We start from the raw sequence: 22,028 nt of genomic DNA, 5'->3' as shown, positions 1-22,028 counted from the left end.
ATTCCACCACCTCCCTAGGTAACGCATTCCAGTGTTTCACCACCCTCCTAATGAAAAAGTTTTTCCTAATATCCAACTTAAACCTCCCCCACTGCAACTTGAGACCATTACTCCTTGTTCTGTCATCAGCTACCACTGAGACTTCTTCTGCTTCAGCTGTCAACCGCTGAAGCTGGGGCTGTGCATCCCTGCCCCACGGCTTGTATGGTTATTTTTAGTAGAAGTCACAGACAGGTCTCAGGCTCCATGAAATTTTGTTTATTGCCAGTGACCTATCCGTGACTTTTACTAAAAACAAGCGTGACAAAATCTTAGCCTTAATTATGGAGCACACAGCAGGTAGCAATAACGATGGGGATATTGTTTTCACTGAAGTCTAACTTAGTGAGCAAACTGCACCAGCGTCCCTTTAAATGTCCAGAGGAACATTCCATCCCCATTCTGCACTTGCTCAGCCTATTATTTAACTGATCCTTACTACTGTCCAGGTGGCCAGTGTTTGGCTTCATGAGCATGGGAAAAAGGGGTAGGCTGAGTCTCCCAGAATCACAAGTAGCATTTCAACATCATCAGTGGTTATTTTGCGATCCAGAAAGAAAGTCCCTGCTTGCAGCTTTCTGAACAGATCTGTGTTCCTAAAGATGTGCGTCATGCACCTTTGCTGACCATCCCATGTTGATGTTGGTAAAACGCCCCCTGTGATTCACCAGCAACACCACTGAAAAGTATCCCTTTTGATTTATATACTCTTTTGCAAGGTGGTCTGCTGCCAAAATAGGAATATGCGTTCCGTCTATCACACCACCTCAGTTAGGGAAACCCATCCACTATGTCCTGCACATTGCCCAGAGTCACTACCCTTCTTAGCAGAAGTTGGTTAATGGATCATAACAGCTCCCAGAGTGGATTTACTAACTCCAAATTGGATCCCGACTGATCAGTAACAGTCTAGCGCTCCGAGCTTCCACAGAGCGATCGCCACTCTCTGCTCCACTGTCAAAGCAGGAATCATTTTAGTGTTGTTGCACTTCAGTGCTGGGGAAAGCTCTGCACAAAGTTTCTGGAAAGTGGCCTTCCGCATTCCAAATTTCTGCAACCATTGCTCATCATCCCATAATTGCATAATGATGCGATCCCACCAATCAATGCTTGTTTCCTGGGACCAGAAGTGGTGCTCCACTGTGTTCAGCTGCTGCATGACTGCCAGCAGCAACAGGGAATTGTTTCATGCTATGGCGTGCAGCAGGGTTGCTAGAAGGACATCACAATGTTCCACGTGGCGGGTCCTTTCTCGGCTCTGGAAATAACGAAGTATAAGGTGCGAGGTGTTTGTAATGCCCCCAACAATAGTGCGCAGCTGAGTGGGGTCCATGCTTCTTGGGCTGTCACATATGCATGGATAAGCCAGGTTTTCAAAAAAAGGCACAAAAACCATGGGTTGTTTGCCATTGATATCAGGACAGGGAGGAAGGGAGGAAACTGCATCATGGGAGGTTGAAGCCATGTTCCCAGTCCCCCCTTCAACAATGTTTTGGTCCCATGAGGCATTGCAAGCCATTCCGAAACCCCCCTGCGGCTACTTGCACTGTGGGATAGCTACCCATGGTGCACTGCTTTCTGCATCAATTGAAGCACTGCTAGTGAGGATGCACTCCACTGACACAAAGAACGTGGTGTGGACATGCCCGACCAACTTAATTACTTTGGCAACTGGATGTTGACTTAACTTAATTGATTTAATTTTGTAGTGTAAACATGCCCTAAGTCTCATTGAAAATCAATGGGACTTACGTTCTTAAGTCACTGTTGAAAAATAGGACATAAGTTCCCAGATCACTTAGGCACTTTTTGAAAAATGTGACCTGCAATAAACATGTAGGGAAGGAGATACCTGTATGAGAAAAGAAAAAAAGAAGTTGTAATTAAATATAAAATGACAGATTTGTTTTAACATGAAAATTTAAGACCTGCTCACATGCAAGTAAAGTCCGGAAGACTTTTGCCATACTCTTAAATTGTGCATGACTGAGCCCATGTAAAATATGAAGTGCCAAGTGTTTTACTTTTTCCTTCCATTTATTTGGATGGCAGAAAGAAGGACGGGCTTGTGCTTAATGCTCTAGGCAGATGATCTGAGTTCTATTCCCCTCTGTACTGTAGAATTCCCGTGTAATGTTGGAGAAATCACTTTCTCTCTCTCTCTGCTATAGTTTCCTCCTCTTTGCCATGGGTCTAATGAAACCATGCTTCCTTACTTCACAGAGATTAATCTATGTGAGGTGTGCAGATACCATGGGGAGTGGTACCATTGAAAAGCCTACAATAAATTTAACTTAAATTGTGGCTTTAACTGTGGATGCAGTCCTGCATTCCTTATATATTCAGAGTTGCCACTGACTCCAGTGGGAGGACTCAAGTGAATAAGGACTAACTGCATAGAGGTTTCAGGATCAGACATTTAGGTCCTGATCCAAATCCCACTGACAATAAGGGAAAGACTCCTACTGGCTTCAATGGGCTTAAAAGCAGGTCATCAATGTATAGCAAGGCCCTAGCATGACCCTTATACAGCAGATGTGTGTTCTCATATGTGTACGGTAAGCTGACTTGTTAAAATTTAAAATCCCTGCTTATTGAGTTACCTTAAAAGAAAACAGCTTTAATGCCCCCCACCCAAAATACAACAAACCCAACAAGCAATTGGAAACAATTATTAAACCATACTTAATAATTCAGAAATAGCTCTTAGCTGCCATAAATGACATAATAACTAGATAAATTCACATTTTGAACCCATAATAAGGCAACATAAGAAAAGAAAAAGTCTCAAATGGAAGAGGGATCTTGAAATGAATTATTTTATCCTAAATGTTGTAGTTGACTTCTTTTATAAGAACAGACTTTAATTTATTTTTTCCAGAAATGATAACTGAAGAATCTTATCAATCTAGGTCTTTACCCTCAGAGGAAACTTGTCTTTACATATGTACAATTCTGTTTTCTCCCCTTTTTGGCTATCAACACACAAAACAGTATCTTTATGATCCAGGATTTGTTTGAAGCGATTTCATCTGAAATGGTGTCAAGCAGAGTAGTGGCAAGGGAGCTTTTACAAATTATGACCTGTAATCTAGTTAATATTCTTAAACACAAAGATCCAAATGTTGAGTAATTTTGGACAAGACCACAACCAATGTGTCTAAGTGCCCTTCTGACAACTTGTCCTGGAGGCTAAGATGAAACCAGCTATTTGCTGAATCCAATTTGGGGTGAAATACTCTGTACATAATTAATGATATTTAGATTCATTTATCTAAGACAAGAACAAGATAAATCTCTTATCACAAAACTCTATATTTTATTCTATTTAACCTTCAGTTAAACGGACCCTTGTGCAGAAGATGTGCACAAGGCCCTGTGCAGTTGTTAAGATTTGATCCAGCACCAATAAGTCAATGGGACCTTGTCCTTTGACTTGTTGGGGGCAGGATCAAGCCCTTCAACCCCTATTAAGAGTTTCACTGGAAAGTAAAGGGTACATAAAGCCTTCCTCAGATCCTCAGCACCAGGGTAAATTTCATCCCTTATGGCAAGGTAATGATGTAGGTACAACCCTAGCCATTACTCATTCTGTGCTTCAATGACAGTCCATGACAACTTTGGAAAAGCCCCATGACTTGATCAAAAGTTTGGCTTTATTGCCAAATTGGAACACCAGCAAGTATTTATGACTGTTTTAGGGCCCCAAACTCTCTTCTCTGAAGCTGCGTAAGGTCCCTGATGGTAGAACTATGATGTTCAGCCTGTTCTGGGCTGAGTGTACATTCTATACACTGCAGAAGCTAACTTCCAAGTGACTTCTGGCTTGGCTTTTTGGGAACAGGTAGGAGGGCAGGGATGGATGAGACTCTGCTGCTACATGGATTCTCTGGTTCTCCCCTCATTACAGGACTGTTTTTTTTAATCTGAGCTCTTTTGATAGTTCATCGTGAAACCACGCTGGCCACTTCTTGTTCCTTGCATTCTTCTTTTTGAAAGGAATTCTAAACCACCGTGCTTTAACTACAGTGTTGTTAAAGTTCCACAGGCTTCTTCCAAGCTTAGTGACTTGAGTAGTCTTGTTTCTTTTGCACCTGACTTATTAGAAGCCAATTCCTCCAGTACTTCTGCAGTGCAGAACTACTAACTGTGGTTTGTAATCTATCATTTAAATCAGCTTCTGTACCAAATGCCTGGAAATAGCTAATGTGACTCCAATTTTTAAAAATGGCTCCAGAGATGACCCCGTCAATTACAGGCCAGTAAGCCTGACTTCAGTATTGGGACAAACTGGTTGAAACTATAGTAAAGAACAGAATTGTCAGATATATAGATGAACATAATTTGTTGGGGAAGAATCAACATGGTTTTTGTAAAGGGAAATCATGCCTCACCAATCTACTAGAACTTTTTGGGGGGTCAACAAGCATGTGGACAAGGGGAATCCAGTGGATATAATGTACTTAGATTTTCAGAGTGCCTATGACAAGGTCCCTCACCAAAGGCTCTTAAGCAAAGTAAGCTGCCACGGGATAAGAGGGAAGGATTGGTAACTGGTTAAAAGATAGGAAACAAAGGGTAGGAATAAATGGTTGGTTTTCAGGATGGAGAGAGGTAAATAGTGGTGTCCCTCAGGAGGCTGTACTGGGACCAGTTCTATTCAACATATTCATAAATGATCTGGAAAAAGGGGGAAACAGTGAAGTGGCAAAATTTGCAGATGATACGAAACTATTAAAGATAGTTAAGTTCAAAGCAGACTGCAAAGAGCTACAAAGAGATCTCACAAAACTGGGTGACTGGACAATAAAATGGCAGATGAAATTCAATGTTGATAAATGCAAAGTAATGCATATTGGAAAACATAATCCCAACTATACATGTAAAATGATGGGATCTATATTAGCTGTTACCACTTAAGAAAGAGATCTGGGAATCATTGTGGATAGTTCTCTGAAAACATCCACTCAATGTGCAGTGGCAGTCAAAAAAGCGAACAGAATGTTGGGAATTATTAGGAAAAGGATGGACAATAAAACAGAAAATATCATATTGCCTCTATATAAATCCATGGTATGCCCACATCTTGAATACTGCATGCAGATGTGGTCTCCCCATCTCAAAAAAGATATATTGTAATTGGAAAAGGTTCAGAAAAGGGCAACAAAAATGATTAGGGGTATGGAATAGCTTTCGTATGAGGAGAGATTAATAAAACTGGGATTTTTCAGCTGGGAAAAGAGACGACTAAGGGGGATATGATAGAGGTCTATAAAATCTTGACTGATGTGGAGAAAGTAAATAAGGAAGTATTGTTTACTTCTTCTCATAACACAAGAGCTAGGGGTCACCAAATGAAATTAATAGGCAGCAGGTTTAAAACAAACAAAAGGAAGTATTTCTTCACACAACACACAGTCAACCTGTGGAACTCTTTGCCAGAGGATGTTGTGAAGGCCAAGACTGCAACAGGGTTCAAAAAAAGAACTAGATACGTTCATGGAGGATAGGTCCATCACGGGCTATTAGCCAGAATGGACAGGGATGGTGTCCCTAGCCTCTGTTTGCCAGAAGCTGGGAATGGGTGACAGGGGATGGTTCACTTGATGATTACATGTTCTGTTCATTCCCTCTGGGGCACCAGCCACTGGCCACTGTCGGAAGACAGGATACTGGGCTAGATGGACCTTTGGTCTGAACTTGTATGACCATTCTTATTTACTTCCTCAGGTAAAAATTTTCACTGATTTCCATGATAATTTTGCCTGAATAAGTATTGAAGGCTTGGGGTGTATTGTTTTTTGTTTTGTTTTATCACATATCCAATGATTTCCTTTCTTCCCTCTTTACCACCAGAATGAAATAGATCTTAAATCTTTTCTCAGTAGTAGCCATCAGTATATGTTGGGCCAGACTACGTGCTACCCTTGCTCAGTCACACAGGGACAGAGGGGCACACAAACAGCCTCTCCCTCTACAGCTCCCCATTGTCCAGCTACTGAAGGGCAGCACACAATAGCAGTCCCTGCACTCCCTATGCTCTGGGGAGTCCAGGGACTGCTCATACCTGGTTCCCCACGTGAGGAGCAAGATGGTTGAAAGAGTGTGGGGATTAGTAGAGAAGAGGCAGAGCCATGTCTTCACAATTCCTTTGCATTGGTCTACAGAGTGGGGCAAGCATGCTGTGAAGCTAGCCCAATCACCGCGGTGTATCAAATATGCATCCCACCTGCAAAGGGAGTAGTGCCTGACCAGGACACAAACTGCTTCTCTTGAAGCAATATAGCTGTGCCCCACCTCCTGCACAGGATTTATGGCTATGTCACAATCTAAGACATTTGGGTACTGGAAAACAAACTTATTCAGTCACACAGCAAGTTTTTTTCAACAATCATGCACATCTCGACTAATTTAAAGTGACTGACTTAGAGGAACAGCAGTCTCCAGTTGTTATATTTCCAAATCAAGTTCTCTAATCTCCTCTGCTTCCATATGTACAGCTCTCATTAATGTCAGTGGGAGAGTTACATTTCTATTGATGGGGGAACAGACCCACAATTTTTTGTTGTTGGTAAAAAAATGACACCTGATGTATTAGGTGAAGGAGTATCTGAAATAAGCTCAAGAAGTGAGAGGAAATCATTCATTTGTAATAACTTTCATTCAGTAAAACAAGTAAAGTGACAGCACAAAGCATTTATCAAAAACAAATGGATTTTAGATCTTCAAGAAAAACCCAAAACTTCAGGGACTGCAAATGTCGTATTATCTACAATGGTATCTGTGGCATTAAAAAAAGAGATGAGGTGACTTAAAACCATTGAGATTGATGTCAGTAGCATATGTAACCTCTAACTTTTGGCAATGCTGCTTTTGAGAAAACAAAGTAACAAGAGAATGTGAGTGAGAATAATATCTGCACTGACTAGACCAGTGCCTCCATGCAAAAATCTCATGCTTTTTAAAACTTGCAGATCACTAACGGCCTGATCCAGCTTCCATTAAAGCCAATGAGAAGACTCCCATTGATTTCAGTGAGAGCAGGATCAGAAAAAGATTACATAAAACTGAACTTCAACTTGAAATGGGCCTAGATGGAAATAAAATGCTACAAAGCAAGGCAAAGAACTGGGGTGGGAATGTCTATAAATTAAGAGTTACAACAATGGAAAAAACACAGTGGATGACATCTTTGACTGGGGAAGCTGTAAGCAGTCACAAAGAATCTGTAGTCTCACCAGTACGGATTCTGATCTTATGTTACTGTAAATCAGGAGTAACTCTTTAAAAGCTCATGGAGTTACACTAACAGTATGAATCAGATCTCTGAAATGTCCCTCATTTCAGTCCTACAGCTACCTGCATTGCATACAAATTTGGTGTCCTCTCACAATTAGGTGCTGAAAATTGTTTACAGTAGAAATAGACTCATGGAGCAATGAGAAAAGGAGTACTTGTGGCACCTTAGAGACTAGCCAATTTATTTGAGCATCAGCTTTCGTGAGCTACAGCTCACGTCATCGGATGCATGATGTAGCTCACGAAAGCTGATGCTCAAATAAATTGGCTAGTCTCTAAGGTGCCACAAGTAGTCCTTTTCTTTTTGCGAATACAGACTAACACGGCTGCTACTCTGAAACCTGTCATGGAGCAGTGCTTACAGAAATTTGTTTATACTATAGGAAGAGATCCCCCAGCATTTTACATTTCCTGTATGAAAACATTTTTGTGTTCCTCCTTTTGGGTCTTTGTTATATACCACATCTCATATTTGGACCATGCCATGTTTAGAGGTTTAGTGTAAAACTGGTGTGAGAGTAGAATAAAGCCCACTATTTATAATCTATTGAATAGTACCTGGGAACACAGACCAGGTTAGTGCTTTAATGATTAAGAAACCCTATAGGATACAGAACAGTAAATCTTTGTGTGAAAACTGCCTTTCAGAAGTGTCATATGAGAGGGAGATGTACTATTTTGCTGATGTTTTCATGAGGAGGATGCATACTAGTTATTGTAATAGAGCTCACTGGAACACAATTCTGGAAGTAAATCTGAGGCCCAAAGGAACCTAACTCCAATGGGGTGTACTGTAATGATGAGTCCCAACCCAAACACTCATTCCGAAAAATGAGAGTCAGAATTTGTTTGCAACCATTGTCTGCCACCCTACAGCCTTCTCCTTTTCTCACCCTCTCAATGCAGCAGGCTTGACATAGGCAAGACACTGCAAATTACTTTTTGTCCCTGTTTCCCTCCAGGACTTGGGTAACTTGAATTGCATTAAGCTGTTGAATTACAGTGGAAAACTGAAGGGAAAACTAATGTCATTTGTTTTCTATCTTTTTCCTTTTAAAATGTTTGTATACACAATACAATATTGGGCCAGTCTGAAAGGGAATGGGCAGGTTCCCTGCAATGTTTTCCTCTCCCGAGTTTGATCTACGTAAAGAAAATGAATGCTACATCCTGGAATATTTGCAATAGACACAGATAAGGCCAGCCACTGCTTAATCTAAAGCATCTATGGAAAGACAGGGAAGGAACTCCATGAGGGGAACTTAGCAGACTTTTCCTGCTTCAGAGCCCTATCCTGTAGGTTTTAACTGATGGAGTGGATGAGCCAGGCGAATGCTGTTAGACCCTCACTTTCAAGAACATTATATTCATGCTAAAAACAAAGGGAAATATATATTTAAGAGAATACTATCATTTTTGTCCATCTAATTTCAGTTTTCCCCTAAGCTATCAACAAAAAATGTTTGCTACACTAATGCAAACTAGGCAAATGAGAACTACTCTATGGTATTTAGTTTTACTTCAGCTTTTTACTTGACTCTTTTGAAATTTGAATTTAAAAAAATTGATATGAATGTAGATAGCAAGAAGATATTTGGGATAATTATTAACAGTGCTTTCCTTGCTTCTCTTGGAACTCCAATAGAAATACCATGTGCCTGGCATTAGAAGAACAAGATTTGCATCATTAGGGTCTTTATGCACCTGGAATAAATAACACTGCAGCAGAAAAACTGGTGTTATGGTGTGAACAGAAATTAGACGTAACCTACCAGAGCATTTTAAACCTAAGAGAAATAGGTTACAGACTGGTGATTGTTGTTACAGCTATACTGAAAGCACTTGCTTCTAACCTGTAGCAGAATTCTTTTTCTTGAAGCTTCCCAGGACAGGGAAAGAAACATAAGTATCTCTTTCTATCTTCCTCCTTAAAAAAAATTCCATTCCATGTTTGAGGTTAGTAAAAGTTTTGACAAAGCACATATTTGAACAGATTTAGCCAGGTTTCTAGAAATTAGAAGGCTCCAGGACTTGGGTAACTTGAATTGCATTAAGCTGTTGAATTACAGTGGAAAACTGAAGGGAAAACTAATGTCATTTGTTTTCTATCTTTTTCCTTTTAAAATGTTTGTATACACAATACAATATTGGGCCAGTCTGAAAGGGAATGGGCAGGTTCCCTGCAATGTTTTCCTCTCCCGAGTTTGATCTACGTAAAGAAAATGAATGCTACATCCTGGAATATTTGCAATAGACACAGATAAGGCCAGCCACTGCTTAATCTAAAGCATCTATGCAGCTGCAGGAATAGCCAATCAGGGTAACCAGTTGTTATGTCTATGCTTTTAAAAAAAATAATCAAATCTTGAAAATCCATTTGTTGTTTTTTTTCCAGCCTGACTAATTATACACTTCTACATCTGCTAACAGAATTTTTGATTTAGAAAAACCTGTAAAGATTATTCATTGAAGAACTGAAGCCTTATGGGTAGCCAACATAAAGACGACAAGAAGTTAAAAGGCTTCATTTAATTGAGTTTTGGGCAAAGGTTTGGTATGTGGCTCTTTTATCAATTTGTTAAAATAAGCTGTTCATTCAAGCACCTTAAAACCTCATGTAGCAAGTATATGCAAACCCAATTCAGTTAGGGCATGATGAGAAGCAGTAATGCAAATAAAAAAAAAAAGCTCAATGCTAATATTTTCTTAGTTACCTTAGAAATTTTTGTAAGTGCCATGAAAAGTAGATAAAACCCCTCTGGATCATAAACTGAATCCACAACAGCTTGAGGTATGAGTTTAATTTTGCAACATCAAGGTTATTCTAACATACATATTTCAAGTTCTTCAGCAGGCTCTCACTGAAAACCAAATGCTGCCTCGAAGATGAGCATTACTGAGTAAATAAATGATCAAAAAGTTCTGTATTAGAAAACCCTTTATCTCTGGAGTGAATCAATATGAAGTATCGCTGGGAGGATACTCACATTTTGTTAGTACATAATTTTTATACTCATGATGCTTTTTGCAACCAGCATAAATAGCTTTTTTAGACATTGTTTCCTTGCCAACAGTTCACTGTTTGTGGGGAGCTGGTAGGAGAGGTAAAAGCAGGGATTGCTTTTCTCTTACTTTAACAAAGATTGATAAGTTGGGGGATGGGGAAAGAGAATTCTTACACTTGGTGGTTTGAATTTGGTATTTATGAAAGGTAGCCCTGGGGATGAGGTCCTCTATTTACACAACAGGTGCAGCACAAGCAGCAGCTGTACAAGCTTCCCTACCACTAACCTCCAAATGTGCCTCAGTCATTAGCTGAATGGGCCACTTCCAGGTCTGATTTACCCAGGTTTCCAGAAATTAGGAGGCTCCAGGATTTGGGTAATGTGAATTGCATTATGCTGCTTCAGCCTAATGGAAATCTGAGGGGGGAAATTAGTGTCTCCTGGTTAAACTAAAAAGAAACCCAACTGTGTTTTGTTTTTTCCACAGTGCAGCACTTGTATGGATATATTTAAATATAAAGTGAGTACTACACAGGAAATTATTTTGAGCAAGTAATGTTAAGTTCAGAGGGAATGCATCAGATCTTGTTGCTTTAATATTTTCTCTAAGGAAATAGCTGTCTCAAGAACTAATCCTGTACTCTACTTAGGGAAAACTCCAAGTTAATGGACATTTTGCATGCATAAGGACTGCAGGATTGGTACCCAGATTTGTTTAATTTTTTCAGTTAAAGATGTCAAGCAGTCTTTTCAGCAAAATGACAAGGCTCAATGGCCCCAATCCTATAAAGAACTCTGTGTGGGCAGACCCCTGCAGACATTCGGAGCTATTTACAGATCAGAGACTGAGTCTGTCCTTAAGATAAATGACATATCTTGACTCCAAGGCAGGCCAGAAAAACATTACCAATAACAATCTCTCAGTACTGTGCATTGTTAATAGCTGCTGCATCAGTGCTGCGCTTGTATAGACTCAGCACAACGTCAAAAATAACCTTTTACTTCTGTTCATGCTGCGACACCAGTTTTTGTGCTTTATTTCCCCATCTGTAAAAAATGGCTTAACTGCAATGATGCAAATATTATTCTTCTGATGCTAGGAACATTGTGTTTATATCCAAGTTCTATGAGAAAGCTTTTTATATTTAAGCAGGCCATCAGCCTGAGTGAGGATGATTAACTTCTGCTTGTTTCATTAGGCAACAAGATTATTCTGTTTTCAGTGGCTTTTTTGTTGCTGTAAGTGATAATATACTGTGTGCAAGAACTTGTGCTCTGAAAAGAAATTTCAAAGTATCCAAGAATTTGAAGTTTTTTCTTTCTAATTCTCAATATGTTTCTGTTGCATTCAGGAAACAATATAGACTTCCTCCTTTTAGCTAATTAACAGTTATACATTCCCTTGCTTGTCAACCAGAAATGGTGCCACCGACATAAATATGTTTTGAAGGTACTAATTTCAATAACAGGGACAGAGAAAGAATAATCAGAGCAATGACAGCTAATAAATCTACAATCATAATGGTACAGGGTTTCAGTTGTTCTGCTATCAGTCCAGCCATCTAAGCTAATAGCAGAGGAACATCTTCCAAATAAAATGACTTCCATGTAGATGGGGCAGAGGCTTCTGTGCATTACCCTGTTAGACTGTTGGTACTTTATGATGGGACTGAAACCTCTTCAGGGAAGGTCCTGGAAAAGGGCTGAAATCTACCAAGAGGACTGATAGTCCACAAAGGAGAATTTTGTTCTGATAACTAAGGTAATAAGTCACTGGAAAAACCTTAATGTAACAAAGTTTTCTTTAATGTCTAAACTAATAAGCATTACAAGTGTTGGGTAGCCCAGAAAACTGTAGTAAAAAAAGAACCATGTGGGTAATATTTCTCCTTGTTGCACTCAGTGAAGGACAGCAACATATTGGTTTGCTAACATACTTTGTTGTATTTCATAAATTCTTTCTGCAACAGCAGTCAAACTGGACCATGAACTTAGTGGTGGGCAACCTGTGACCTATCAGGGTAATCTGCTGGTGGGCTGTCAGACAGTTTGTTTACATTTGCACGGCTGCCTGCAGCTCCCAGTGGCCGTGCTTCACCATTCCCGGCCAATGGGAGCTGCGGGTAGTAGCGTGGGCCGCAGGGATGTGCTGGCCGCTGCTTCCCACAGCTCCCATTGCCTGGAAGCGGTGAACCATGGCCACTTGGAGCTGCAGGCTACTGTGCAAATGTAAACAAACTGCCTGGCAGCCCACCAGTGGATTATCCTTACGGGCCGCGTGCAGCCCACGGGCTGCAGGTTGCCCACTACTGCTTTAGGACCCTGTGAGGTGGAAGGGTCCCAAAGCTTGGGCTGCAGCCCCAACCCGAATGTCTGCACTGCAATTAAACAGTCCTGCAGCCTGAGCCCCAGGAGCCTGAGTCAGCTGGCCCGGGCCAGCTGGGGTGTCTATTTGCAGTATAGACAAATCCTTAGTGCATTGCTTAATTTGTGCCAGGGCTGTGCTTTGGATAATTTCCATCCCCCTTAAAAGGGAATCACTGACCACACACACACATTTCCCCTTGGGCACAGTGGCCATGATCCTCTCAGCCTTGGGTGCACATGGCTTCCCCTCCTCTAACTTTGGGGGAGATTCCTTATCTCTCATGTCTATGGCAGCATACCTCTTTTATCTCTATGGACAGTGGGTTGGAAGCAGGGATGGAACACTGCCTGCTACCAGAACCAACCAGCAGCCAGTTTTCTCCCTATGAAGGAGCCATTTCCTCCTCCCCTTGTAGTGCTACTGCAGTCCTGTCTAGCTGGATTGCTTCCTCAATCTTGGATGTCTCCATATGCATATTTTCTATGAATTCCTTGTGTGCACCAATGCTCCTCAGTGTGGCCAATGCTTCCTGTAGCTCTCCCATGTGCTTCCTGAGAGATTCTACCAGTAGGTACCTCTCACACTGGATGGTCTCCCCAGCTTGGCTTTCTGTGACAGGAAATGCAGGCCAGTCTCTGCAAATCCACACCAGGACCTGGAGAGAGGCATCCATGGTTGGGTTCTCCATCTGGACACAGGGACAGATGAAGGAGCCAGGAGCAGTGTGGCATGGGCGAAGTGGCCTTTCCAAAGTGTGGTGATTTTATTCTTTCGCCCTCCTAAAAACCTCCCTCCCAAACTCCCCTGTTTGCTAGCTCCTCTTGGTTGTTTAGTGTCTGGCTTTTAAGTCCTTCTCTCCCAGGTCAGCTTTGTCCACTCATTAACACACAGAGAGGAAGGGTGATCACTAAAGAGATTAAGGATCAAAGGATAGGAGGCTAGAGCCTGGCTAATGCACAATCAGCTAGGAGCTAGTAAGTCTCTGGCCCCCTTTCCCATTCAGTCCCCAACACTGTAAACGGTAAGCAAGCCAAAAGAAAAACCAAACAGACAAACAAGCTCACTCATCCCAAGAATTAGGCTGCCTTCTTTTGCAGCAGGATTTGCTGGATTTATATTTGATGAAGCCAGATTGGAGTTTCTGAAAGGGGATTCTGTTTTACCCTGTGTTTATTGCGCTGTTAGGGACAAAATTACTGCTGAGGATAGGTCAAACCAATCACTATTCTGAGTTCTTTTTTGCTAAGATAAGGCATAGTAGCTATACTGTAGAAATATTTCTCTGACAATATTTAACACCTTAATTGGAAAGCCTGTAGATACAGAAAACCAACAGTTGTTATTGACTGTTGTGTCCACAATAATACTGACAAGACATTAAATTTACAATATATTGATGGAGATTTGAAAATATAAGGTAAAAACACATCAAACCCTATTTCAAATATGTCCGTTTTCTTTTGGTTATCATCTGCATGTTGCTGAACTGTTCTTTTTCTATTCCTACTATTATACATATATAGTGTTTTGGATCAGGATCTAGGATTACAAAAATGGATTTGGATTTTGGACAAAGCATGTTGCTTTAAGACACCTAAGATATATTAAAAAGTTTTGAAAAATATATAATTTATCTAAGTTAGCTATGGGAGTCCAGTAATGGGCATAGGTGCTGGAATGAGGGGTGCTCCCGCACCCCATGGCTGGAAGTGGTTTCCATATACACAGGGTTCACAGTTTGGTTCAATGGCTTTCAGCACCCCCACTATACAAATTGTTCCAACAACCTTGGTAATGGGGAATTTTTGGCCGTGTAACCAACCTTCTATAGTGTCAGATGACTCAGATGACATTTGGCTTTAGTCCACGCTATTGTTGGTTTCTAGTCTACTCTTTAAACATAAAACATCCCATGTAAATGGCAATGAGGAAGGAATTTGTTTTTATGCCATCAAGAGGTGATGTCCTGAATCAAAGGCATGCACGTGTATCTTTCAGAATGAACAGGATTCATGGTCCATTTTATTCCTTATGTGGTATCATCCATTTTTTTCTAGGCATGTGTTATTTTTTGCATATACTTTGAGACACTTAGGATTGACGAGATCATTAATACAGTGCCATTATGTCCAGATTGCTCTGTCAACATACTTTAGTCCTAACCTATAGTATACCACAACCATTTTAACAACAGCCTTCTCTGAGCAGAGGCATCCTAGCTATAACTAGCTTTGTGAGGTAGATAAATGCTTTCCAGGAACTATCCTGGGATCACAAAACTAATTTAAATTCTGACCTCTGATATTCGAAAAGCTATTGGTGAAAGGCTAGTGCACTTAACCATAGTATTATCTACCTTTCTCCAATGTAAATTATTAAAGCTAAATCAGAGAAATGTGGCAAGATACACAATTAGCTGTTGGAATAACATCTGGATTATGAATGATATAGCAAGCACAAGAAAAAGGTAATAATTGTCATAGAGCATCATTAAGTTTTATACACTGACTGAAGCTGGGAGCGTGATGCAGGCAAGCAGAGAAGAGGCTGCTGGACTGTAATCCTGTTCTGTGTTTCTTCACAGAACAAAACTTGTTCCTGGTGGTTTGTCTGAGTGGGTCTGGCCTGAGGTTTATACACACTGACACACAACGCAGAGTGCACAGAGGAGCCTCAGGCCCAGTTTCCCAAAGCTGTGTAAAAAGTCACCAGGCAGACTTTCCCTATCTTGAACAACCTCATACTAGGCCAGTGAACAGAAGGGGGGCAACAAACAGATTACCTTTGATTTTAAAAATTAATAATTTGCAGGGGAAATTAGACAATATTTGCAAGGAGATTATTCATATTAATCTTTTGGATGATCTGTGGTGAAGGACAAAAGTTCCTAACACCTCTTGGGACAGGAGATTGACTTCAACCAAGTACCCCTCTCTTTGCATCCCTTGACAATCAGGGTCCAAACACCCCAAAAGGAAAAGAGGGGGTCTGAACTCTAAAAGATAAGCACCAATATTTTTACCTTTGAGTCTATGATTCATGTATTGAATAAACTTTGTTTATTTTTACCTCAAGCAGGTCTCTATTGCATAAACCGTGTGGCGCGTGTGGCAAAGTGAACTGATAATTGGGGGCATGTTTCACATCTTTGGGCGAAATGAACCAGAGGGAAACAGTCTGAGTGTCTGGTAGTTAAGAACTCAGGGAGATGAATCTGGTGGGGCTCAGGACCAAAGGGGATTGTTGATGTCACCCTGCAAGCAGTAACTGGGTTGGTGGAAGCCAGCGTGGGACCTTGTCCTTGTAGGCTGGCTACTGGTGTCAGAGCACTGAACCATAGCAGCCTAGCATTAAGACAACCAAAGTTACAAAACAGACAGTGACAAAACCCCTTAATGGTCTGTGTTATCCCCAAAATTTTACACCCTCCACTGGTTCATATCAAACAAACTGCTTGTGTTCGCTTTCAAGGCTCTTCATGGCCTATCCCCACCCAACCTATCTTCTCTATTGATAGGTCCAAAATCAGCCCAATGAGGCCAGCCCCTGTTGCCCAGTTGTTAAATTTTCAAACACCTTCTTGCTTTCTCCCATGCCGCTAAACAGCCGTAAAGCCATTTTACTGTTCAAATCCCTCCTCAGAACTCTCATTTGCTGTGATGCCTCCAACATCTTAATGACTGTTAGGCTACTGGTGTGCTCAGACCACAGCCTAGCATGCTAATCAGTATTGTTTCATTGTTTCCTTGTACTCCCCCGTCAGGCTGTCTGTATCCATCTGGTGTCTTTTGTCTTATACTTAAAATACAAACTTTGTGGGGTAGCGACTGTCTTTTTGTTCTGCGTTTGTACAGCACCTAACACAATAGGGTCTGGTTCCAGGACTAAGGCTCCTAGGCAATATGATAATACACATAAATAATACAAATAACTGCACCTCCTGAAAGAAGGTGTATCTGAACCTGTTTAATTTCTAAGGCATGCAGGAATTTTCATCGCTTAGATTTTTGGTTTAAAACCCTTATTCCCACTGCTAAATTGTATATTAGCCATGGGAATAAGCATTAATCTGCCTAGATTCCAATAATGTGTCTCCCCAGGCACCCAGTGATGGCAAGTTTAGCCAAGTAGCTTGAGGGAATATATAAACGGAATTGTTCCACATGTTAAACAAACATTGGTGACTGACAGGAAAACATAAATCAAAGTCATAACAAAAATAACCATAGGATCCTTTGCTAAGCCATTTCTAGGATAGTAAGTTTGTGGCAGTGCACAGAATCCAGTTTCAAGCTAAATAACCTCGTCCATTATTGTCATGTTCTTCTCCTTTCTCATCCTGACTTCCTTTTGACTCAGTTATTTTATTATTTAGATAACTTTGGGCTGATTGGCTATAGTCTGAGCCCCCTCAAGAGTAGGGGAGATTTATCAGGTGACATGTAGTCCTTTACCCCTGTCTCAGAGTGGGTTAATGCAGATTTATGAATATGTAGTTTTAGGTATTTTTTCTGTGATAACGTGGGCTGTTTTATCTGATATTTCCAGTTTTAAGACACACATCTCTGTCACCTCCGAGTAGAATTTTTTCCTTTGCCCCCTTGATCTTGAAAAATTAGATCACAGCTTATTTTTTAGGTCACAGCAGTGAAGTAGCAAAATCAGCATCTACTTTACATTGTGCCTTACAGTAATCCTTTCTTTATTCCATGATCTTGATTTTTTAATCAGAGTTGAGAAGAAAGTGTGGATTTTATGCACTCACTATTTATAAAAAAGAAAGCACATTACTTTAAGTCACAGATAACACATCATGTAGCGTATGATATCCTGAAGACTTTGGTTATGTCCCAAAAAGAACAATTATGAGTTCATTATTTGTTTCAAATTCAGCAAGAGTGATTATTTTAGAGCTAGTATTTTTTTAGCCTATTTTGCCCACTTTTAAAAATAAGTAATAGTTTAAAACCACACTTAGATCCTTCTCAGATTTGCTATAAACTGTTGCAATGTCCTCTGGATTCTGAATATATATTAAAATAGTCATGGTACATACAAGACCCTACAATATTTTTACTCAAGTGCCATGGGGCCAGCTAGCCAGCTGATGAAACAAAGGTTAGGTAACAAACCCCTGTTCCCAGAGATGTGGTGACATCTTCAATAGGGCTGATGACAGTAACAAAATAGATAAGACAAAGCCATATCAGCCTGTATTCCATAAGAAAGACAGTGAGGAGGGGAAGCATAGTGCCTGGCACAATGGGGCCATGGTCCGTGACTGGGGCTACAAGGAACTGTGGTAATACAAATAAATAATACTGATTAAAAAACTGAGAGAAAACAAAATGTTATGTAAAGTTTCTAAGAAGGGTTTAAAATGTAAAATTACTGGTACTTGAAACTGTCCTTTTAATTATTCTATTCTCTTAATTATGCTTTTACAAGTCTCTTATGAAAGAGAGAGAGAGAGAGAGAATGGAACTTAACTCTTCCTGGAAGTCTGGCAGAGGAGAGAAGAGAGTCCTTTTTCTTTGTAGCACCTCTTTGCTATAGAAATCTTACTGTTTCTTTTGCAAATCTTGAGAGAGGTCAAAAAAGGAGAACCAGTGTGACCCCTAGAAAACTGTCTCTTTCATCTCCCTTGCTCTGCAAAGGATACACTTCTTGTCTTGCAAATGGAGCCGTTTGATAATCATTGCTCTCTGTATCTGGTTTAAGCTTCATCTTTGGTGCTAACAACTAGTGCACTTTTGACCTCCCTATGTTGCAGTAGAGGTACAGTGCCAAAAAAGGTCAAGGAACAACTTTTCCACAAAGATCAGTCTCTGAGTGACCCCAGAACTTGGATATTGGCCTTACTGGACTTGATTTTAAGATAATTCAGGGCTGTTCCAGAGAAAGCAAAGGCAGTCATCTACTACTGCTTTACAGCCCACATACTGGTCCCTTATTTGGTGCACATTTCCCCCCAAGATTTCTCCAATTCGTTTATCTTTACCCCTTCAAGTCATATACGTGAGCTCTTTCCTGTGGCTTTTTTTTTTTTTTTTTTTTTTTTTTTTTTAAAGAAGAGGTTCCTTCTGTTCTCTGCAACAACAGGAGAGAGACAACGGTTGGACTATTTGAAAAGGTATAGAAGCTGCACAAGTTACAGGATCACTAAAACATTCATCTTCTCAGAGTTTCCACATAAGTATATTAAATACAAAAGTGAACTGGTTGTTTTTAAACAACATTAAAAAGTCTACTTTGCACCACTAAAAATCAAGGATTTCAAGGTTAAGTCCTTTTATTTTACTCTGAACTTATATACTTGTAAAACACAAATTAACAACAGAATGTCAGTCAAATTAACATTTCAGATTTTTGTCACTTTAAAATAATTTAAATTGTGTTTCACGGAAGACTTGAAATGTTCTATTATTCTAATTAAGACACTCTTCCATCATTTAAGATAGGGTTTTGACCTATGGACATTTAATACTCTTTTCCAGTCAGCATTTTCTCTTGTTAAGTTTGTATACTGAGCTACATATTAGGCATTATTCAACAGCCCATATATCAGGTAAAACTCAGTGTGAGTTTGGCCTGTATAAGGACTGAAAGACTGGGCTCATTCATTATATGTAAATTGGTGGATTTATTATTTAATTGCTACCATTTCTTTGAAAGAGCCCTTTTAAAATGCATATTGTGCTGATACTCTGTAGTTACTTTCTTAGAGTACTTTAGGTTAAATGTGATGACCTAGTTGCCATGTATATAGTTTTGCAGTCAGAGTACTACAAGCCCTAGTGAAATTTTAGATATTTAGCAATTCAGCATGAAGTATGTTTTTGACCTACATACATGATTGTGGTTTTAGGTACAAGTCAATATATGATTGCTTAAGTGGTGCAGCAATATTATATCCAGAGGATACACCTACCAGTGTTAAACATTCCATACATACTGGTGTATAACAATGTTTGTTTAAGATATTTGCACATACTAGGTTTTCTACCTGTGTAAAACAATTCTGTAACAAATTCCAAAATAACCTATTCCATATACTTGTGTAACAATGGAATGGCACAACACATCAATAAACATTTCTAGTTTTTAAAACCTTAACATCATGGTCATTTAAAATTTTCTTTTCAAAACATCAAAAATAATCCGGGGTGCTGGAACAATTTGCTTAGTGGGGGTGCTGAGAGCCACGGAATCAAACCCGTATATAATGGAAACCATTTCAAGCAGCACTCCCAGCACCCTTAATTCCAGCACTTATGAAATAATTACATTATATTATGAAGTAATAATTTGCCCTTTTTGCATTGAATTATAGACAATTAATTCCTGTTTAAAATATATATAACTTCTAAAGAATTAAAGATTTGTTGTGAAGTATACTTAGGCTAAGTCCTGCTATTTAAAATTTAAGCTCAGAGCAAATTTCTGCATCAAAGCTAAAGTGTTAAAAAGTGTTTAAGAAATAATAACTAATGCTCAGCACTTGAATAGACCTTACCGTGTTCAAAGTGCTGAACAATTATTAACTAATCAAGAAATGTTAGCAGCCCCTGAACTATATCACTAATGGTTCTGCTATAGTAACAAAATGAGCTTTAATAACCTTAAAAGATAAGGTATATATCATAATGTTTAGGAATTTGGAGTAAGACAAGGTGCGGCTGATAGAAGATTATTTTTTATCTAGTCTTTTTATCTAGTTAAAATAGTACTTTTCCATCAATTTCTAAGCTTCATGTTAACATTTGCTGTGCAGAGATGCAATTATTTATTCCAACAAAACCTGTAATCTTGGTGCTATTATGAGCCTGATTCTCCTCTCACACTGGTTTTACACTAATGTTACTCCACTGATTTCAGTGAAGATGCTCCTGGTTTACACTAGCGTGTAAGGCAGAGGAGAACCAGGCCCTTTTTTACAAAAAGGCTATTTGCATTGAGTGCGTTTGAATTTTTAGTATTACAGTAATAAGTAGTATACAGTAGTACCTGTAATGTGGTCCACTTCTTGCTTCTCTCTCAAGTGACCAACTGGAGTGAAGAATTGTGTCCTCTACCAGTTGCTTTGGATGCTCCATCTTTATATATTATTACTCTCTGTAGGTTGTTTTGCATTGGCAAGATGTGAGATCTTGCTGGCCTTTCTGTCCCTCCCAATAGGACAAAGCTTTATTTGTTTGCAGAAGCAGAGAGTATTTAGTGATCTTTTTCTTTATTCCAGTCTCTTCTGTACTGAAAACTCTTTTCCTGCTGTGCAAACTCAGTGGGAGTCCCCGGCTGCTTTAGGATACAGCACTACTAGTAAAGGAAGTGGTAAGTGCTTTCTCTCAGTAAGTGTGGTGGCAGACCCTCCTCCTGTAACAGCAAATTTCCTTGTGTAATACAACTTTATTCACTGTGAAATTGCACTAAAACACTTGGTGGCTCTTTTTAAATGCAGACATCACAGTCTGTGTTTTAAATATATGTGTTTACAAATCTAGCAAGCTTTTAATGGGTAGTATGAAAATGTCTCTTCTTCTAAATGTTGTTTGGCTAAAGAGAGGCATTTTCCTATGACCATTCATAGGGGATAGGGCAGAGTTTAGTTTTAAGTAAATATGTGCTGACCCAAAACTGCAATCCTCTTCTTGCTGCAATTTGTGCATCAGGAACAGTAACACTAGGGCCACAAAAAGAGGTACTGAGAAATCACCTTCAGGTTTGATGTTCATTCACACACAGTTATTATCCATAGGTCACATTGGGAATAGAGTGGAAGGTAGTGCCTTTTACCCAGATACATAGTGCCCAAAGAGTATTATATAATAACGCCCCCTCCCCCCCGCTCTTTTAGATGCAATTACCTAGTTAGTAGCCCAAAGTTACTGTGAGAAGGGCTTTTCTTAAAACACCTGTAAGCTTTACCCAAAAGGTTTTTCCTCAGCCAATGAGTACACCTTATACAATCTTCTCCAGGCACCAAATTACTCACTCCCTATCAAATGATACTTCCCTAGCACCTGCTCTTTGATTTCCTCTCCTCCTCAATAAAGGTTGTCAGCTGTAGTTCATCAGGATGGCTAGACAGCTTATCCTGGGGCTTTAGCCATACATTTCTACCACAACACATACCCGCCCATACTCAACCCCAAGCTTTCCCCCCAGGTGCTCGATTGCCTCCAATGCAGGATCTGAACAGCCTGTCACAGGTACTATATATTACAAGCCCAATACCTCTAAAAATGTCAGATACAATTGCTTATTTTTAGACTTACTGGGGTGAAATCCCAGCTTCACTGGAGTTAATGGGTGTTCAG

At 39.9% G+C, this 22,028-nt stretch overlaps 1 long non-coding RNA gene across 1 annotated transcript in view; it reads left to right on the top strand.

Annotated features, from left to right (window-relative positions):
* Positions 1-21,819: 21,819 nt before the first annotated feature.
* LOC122466159 overlaps positions 21,820-22,028 on the top strand; it is a 37,271-nt gene continuing 37,062 nt past the window's right edge. Inside the window, exon 1 of the long non-coding RNA XR_006291464.1 lies at positions 21,820-21,920. This is a non-coding gene — a long non-coding RNA (uncharacterized LOC122466159). The remainder of the gene's footprint in view (positions 21,921-22,028) is intronic.

This window comes from Chelonia mydas, chromosome 6, assembly GCF_015237465.2.
Source record: "Chelonia mydas isolate rCheMyd1 chromosome 6, rCheMyd1.pri.v2, whole genome shotgun sequence".
NCBI classification, from domain to species: domain Eukaryota; kingdom Metazoa; phylum Chordata; order Testudines; family Cheloniidae; genus Chelonia; species Chelonia mydas.
This window is presented reverse-complemented; position numbering and strand designations above follow the sequence as displayed.